The sequence below is a fragment of the Pediculus humanus genome, genomic scaffold, assembly GCF_000006295.1.
Source record: "Pediculus humanus corporis 1103172107613 genomic scaffold, whole genome shotgun sequence".
Lineage (NCBI taxonomy): Eukaryota > Metazoa > Arthropoda > Insecta > Psocodea > Pediculidae > Pediculus > Pediculus humanus.
Window position 1 is genome coordinate 348,816 of NW_002987227.1, and position 6,224 is coordinate 355,039.

The following is a 6,224-nucleotide window of genomic DNA, read 5'->3' on the forward strand; positions in this document are numbered from 1 at the left end:
AGGATTTCGACCACAAAAATTTTTAAATATAATTTAATTAATTACGATATTAAAACAAATATTATAATATATATATAACCGCCGCCTTCGCCGCCATTACTATATACTAATAATAATAATTATTATTATTTATTAAAAAGTAATAATTATAAAGTTTAAAAAATAATAATAATAATCCGCGTCGGAATTAACGATTAAAAAAAAAAAAGGAAAATTACGATGAAAACAAATATTTTATTGATAAAAATAATTTTTTTTTTTTTTTGTTTAACGACGTGTAAATATTTTTTCAAAAAAAAAATCTATTAATAATAATAATAAATTTTAAATATAATTGTTTAAAAAAAAATTCATAAGAGTATAAGAGTACAAAAAGGCCTAATCTATAATTTATTTACAAAATAACAGGAGCAAAAATAGAATGAAATCGATGTAATCACCGGATTTTTCAATTCCCCTGGCAAAAAGCTTAAAGGGTTTTAAATCTGATTTGATCAGAGAGAGAGAGAGATAGAATACCTCTTGAAATAAACTTTCTCAGTATTATTACTATTAATGTAAAAAAAAAAAGTTGATTATTACATACGAAACAACCCAAGACATTTTTTTTTCTTTATTCTCATACTATCCTAATTAAAACTTTAAAATAGAAAAACCGAAAAAAAACAAAAATTGCAACCAAAAAACGTTTAAACTTAACATATGCGTTTCGAACGGATTTTTGTAAATAAAGGGCGAACGTTCTATTGTATTAAATGTAATTGTTTCGATTAATATTTTGATTTACCATTTTCCCTCCCTCTAACCCTTTTTTTTTTTTTATAAACGTTACCATATCAAGTGACTAACAACTATTTGAACACAATTTAAAAAATTTTATTTTTTTATTTATAAACCACCCTTTTAGTATTTCGACACACGTAAATTGTTTATATTACGTCATAAGTTTAATAAAAACGTAATTTATTTTTGTTGTAATTTTTCAAAATGTTAATCGTGAGACTTTTTAACATTAATTTTTAAATGAATTTTAAATGAAAATCTTTTTCTTAAAAAAAAAAAAACTTGACGACAATACAGACAAACAATTAAAGACTCGAAAAACATTTTATTAAAAAAAAAAGAGAGTTAAAATGTGTGATTGTATAAATAAAAAATATTTAATTTTAACAAAAAGAATAAAATATATATAACCGTTGAGTAAAGAAGAAAAAGAAAAAAAGAGAAAGAAATAATGGGGGAAAAAAAAAAAACAATAATAAAAATAGGGGGAGGTCGCGGATAACAGCGAGACTCAATTAAAAGCACACAAGAAGATTTAGTCTTTGAAAATAATTAAAGGAGGATTAACGGTTGTTGAAAAAGAAAAGTATAAAAAAAAAAAAGGATGAAAATTAATTGAAAGCAACAACAATTTGAAAGAAACATACATAAATAACTGATAAAATGAATTTACGGGAAGGAAAGAAAAAAAATAATAATAATAAATGTAAATAGTGAGGGAGGGAGGGAGGGGGGAAAACGTATTATGTATGTGTGATGATGTTAAATATGTAATTAATTATTATTATTATTTTATTTTAATGACGTTTATTTAACACACGTTTTTAAGGTATTGAAAAAAATTTTTTTTTATAACAAAATCAATTGAAACAAATTCACACTTTTAATTCAGTTAATTATTTATTAAATAATAATAATAATTTTATTATGAATAAAATAAAACGAAAATAATAATAATAATAATAATAATAATAATAATAATAATAATAAAAACAATGTAATAAATTGAAATTTTCACTGACCAAAAATTGATTTAATTTTTTTTTTTTTTTTTATTATTTAATTTTAAAAATTCAAATGTTTTTCCTGATTTATAATGATGAGAAAAATAAAAATGGAAAGAGAGAGTGAGAGTGTGGGTGAGAGAGAGAGAGAGAGTGAGAGGAAATAACCAAGTTAGTGATAAAAAAAAAAAAAACAAATTTAAAATAGAGATTGCGGTGAAAATTAACTTATGATTCCAATTTAAATTTACATTTTACTTCTGGGACGAATAATAAAATGCCATCCATTATGCTTCAATTGTTTAACTTGGTAAAAAAAAATATAATAAAATCTCACAACCGGGGAATTAATTTTTTTTTTTTGTCATTTTTTTTTATTTTTTTCGTATTAACAATCAAAAAGGATTATTTTTTTAATAATTATTACCTTTTTTTTTTATTAATAAACAAATAAAAAAATCATTATTATTAATTAAAGCATGTTTTAAAAAAAATAAAAAGGAAAATTATTTTTTTACTAGTTATAAAAATCGTGTTACAAAATAAATTAAATAAAAATTATTAAAAAGAGAGGGAGACAGAAAATTTGTTTTTATTTTCATTCATTTATATAATTTTAATTATTTTACCTTTTTTTTTTTGTTTTTGTTTTGTATTCAAAGGAAAAGCTGTTTTTCATTTAAGAATGACTTTTAAAATTTTTTTTATTCCGTCTTAAATGTCACGACATTTACAAATTGAATTTTTTTTTTTTTATAAAAAAATAATATAAAATAAAACTGACACCATTTAAAAATCTCATCATCATCCCGTCAAAAATTAAATAAAAAAAAAAAAAATCGATTAAATATTATTATTATTATTATTTATTTCATTCAAAAAGTTTTAATAATGATTTTTTTTTTGTAAAACTATGTAAATTTTAAAGATTTTTATAGAAGAAAACTGTAAAAAACTGCATTAAAAAAAAAAATAAGAAAAGAATTATTTGAAGCCAAAATGGTTCCCCGAGGATATAGAAAGTCACCTGAAAAGGGGGAGGGGTGGGTGGGATGGGAGGAAAAGAAGCATTTTAGTAGAGTATTAAACAGAATTGAGAGTTGAAATGAATTTGTTCAATGATCCAAATCATTGGATTGTTTAAAATAAAATATTGAAGGCACATGCTTTCATTTAACTTGTAAAATTAAAAAAAAAAATTTTAAGTTGACGTATTTATTCCGTAATAATTAATGTGTTATTCTTATTTTCTTAGAAAAAATTAAAAACGAGAAAAATTGCGGTTTTTCATAAACGGTTAAAATAAAATAATATAATTTTTTTTTTCATCCCTTACAAAACAATATTTAATTATTGATTTTAAAAGTTTTTTTTTATATTATATTATGTTTAATAATCAGGTAGTAAAGATTTTCTCTCTCTTTCTCTCTCTCTCTCTCTCTCTCTCTAATTGGCTCGAATTCAATCGTCGTGTTATTGTAAATATCAAAAGAAAAGTTTTGTGTAAAAGGTTCTTTGACCGTTTAAAAAATATCTTGTAAATTTTTAATAAGGAAACTATGTTTCGTGAAAAGCTTAAAATAATAATAATGATAATTATCATTTATCACTCGGGGAAAATCGATTTTTATTCTAAAAAGACATTATTATTATTATAACTTAATCATTATTAATTATTTTATTATAATTTTTAAATGTAAAATTCACATTTACTCTCAGTCAACCTTTAAATAAAAGTTTTTATTATTATTATTATTATTATTATTATTATGAGTAAATCACAGTGAAAATTCATTATTTAAAAGGTCACGAATAATCGTGAACTTTATTCACCGACCCGTAAATGTCACCCCCTTCCCCCTTTAAACAATTTCTCCCTTTTTTTGTTTGTTTGTTGTTGTATTTATTTATATAAAATTTAATTTAGTTTTTCAACATATGAAAATGAAGGGAGGGTGCAAAGGAGGAGGAAAGGGAGGGGAGGGAAAAAAATTTTAAGAAGAAAATTCTCGTACAGTTAATTATTTTATTATTTACTTATAAAAACATGAGGGGGGGGAGGGTGAAATTTTTTAATTTTTTTAAATAATACGCAAATTTTATAATTTTATTAAAAAAAAGGGGAGGGGGAGGAGGGTATTATTAACTGTAGATAACGTAAAGTAATTAATTGGCTCCTGGGCGAGATTCCTATAGACCAAATTTATAAATAATCGGCTTAACTATCCAAGAGCCCTTCAATTGAATTAATTGATTTGATGTTTTCTCTATAATATTAAATTAGTTTACGAGTTAAATATTTGTTTTTTGAAAAAAACAACCTACGTCTCTAAATAAATAAATAAATAAAATTTATTTTTGCCTTATTTAAATTTTTTTTTGTTATCGGACGTTCTTTTCTTTATTCTAGAAATTTCTAACAAATAGGAAAAATATTTTTTTTGTCTTGTTTTCAAGGCATAGTACTATAAAGATGTACGGATAAAAAAATATATATAATAAAAATAAAATTTAAAACAAAACAAAAAAAAAAAATATATATATATATATTAAAAAAGAGATTCAATATTGGAAACAATATAATATCCCGTGGGAGCATTCAAAAAGCTAATCCTACTAAAGTAAGCCTCGGTTTTTTTTTTTTTTTTTTTTTTTTTTTGAGATTTAACTCAACTGAATTTACACATGTGAAGAAAAAAAATAAGAAATTGCTTTTTTACAACATTACTCTAGGGCGTATTTATTAGATCAAATGTTTTCTTTTTTTTTAAATAAATAAATAAATAAAATAAACTTGTAATAATTTTTATGTATTTCACTTTATAATACATATATTCAAAAAAAACGGGAAAAAACAAAAAAATTCTTTCGTTCTGGACATTTGTTTAAATTAAATTTTTTTTAATGACATAAAGTTAGTCCATATAAAGGGTTAACTAAATAAAAAGCCAACCAATTAAAATTAAATAATGTAAAAAAAAAAAAAAAACCACTGAAAGGTTCTAATATGAAAAGTAAAAAATGTTTAAGCTCCCATTATTTACTATTAAAACCCATAAAAAAGAAAAAAAAGGGAAAATTTTTTTATAAAAAAATGATAAAAACCTATGTTTAACATATGATTGAATATGTTTTTTTTATTTTTTTGTAATTATTTTAAAAGCACTTCGCGCAATTTTAAAATTACTTATTCATTTTTTTTTTATTTAATTGGAGCTTACGTTTAGGATTGGAGGAGTGGCACGATTTAAAAAAAAAAAAAAATTGAAATTTTTTTTTTATTAAGACGAAATTAAAATTATTAATAAAAAAAATGTGTGTGTGAAAAAAAAGTAGCATGTGTAAAATTTAGTTGGCAATTTCTTTTGAAAAATGAATAGAAAATAAAAGTTATGATGAAAAAATAAATAAAACAAAAAAAAATGTTATTAAATTATTTTTATTAAAGATGAAAAATATATTTTGACGTAACAGGGAAAAAAGGCGAAAACAGGGGGTAAAATTGATGGTCAAAGTTATTCCCCAAGAGAATATATTAACAGTAACGAACCACAATGTAACTTTTCACAGTTAACAGTTTTTTTTTCAATTTAAAAAAAAATAGTTCGATCATTTTTTGATTTTTTGTTTGAATTATATTAATTTGTATTTATTTACAATTTAAAAAAAAAAAAAAAAATTATGTGTAGAAGTTTGTTTTAGTGAAAATTGACCAAAATTGGGCAAGGGTTTAAAATTAATTTGGCGGAAATTTTTTAAACTAAATCTATGGAGATTAAAAATGAGGGAAAAACCAAAAAGCTTAATTTGCGTTCACGTGTCTTTCGGTTTTAATGGCCGATTATTTTAATTGTTCATTAACGATAAATAATAATCTTTATACAAGGGCAAATGTTAAGCTTAGTTGCATTTACAATAATCTCCCTGTACTTCATTTTTTTTTTTTTTTTAACGTTGTAAATAATTTTTTTACCCAAAATGTAAAATTGTGCACGTTTTAAAGTAAAACAAGCGATTTTTAACTAATTTTTTTTTTTTTTTTTTAGTTCATTCATCAAATTATACAATGAACTCGATAATAAAAACTATCGATATAATACGTATGGAATGCCTATAATATAAAAAAAAAAAAATTACACGTATACACGATGTAAAAAAAAAAAACAAAAAAAAATTTATTTAGAAATATAAGATAATAATTACTAATTAATACTAAAAAAAAAAAAAACTTTTTTCGCTTGTTCAGAACAAAAAAAATTACAGATATATTATAAATTTATTAATACCTAATGCATTCAAATTAATAGTTTTTATTATTATTATTTATAGAAGGCATATAGACTGCAGAAAAAATATAAAAAATAAAAATAATTCTTAGCCTCTTATATATATATATTGTAAGTGTAAGTATATACAAACAAATTATTAATAATACCT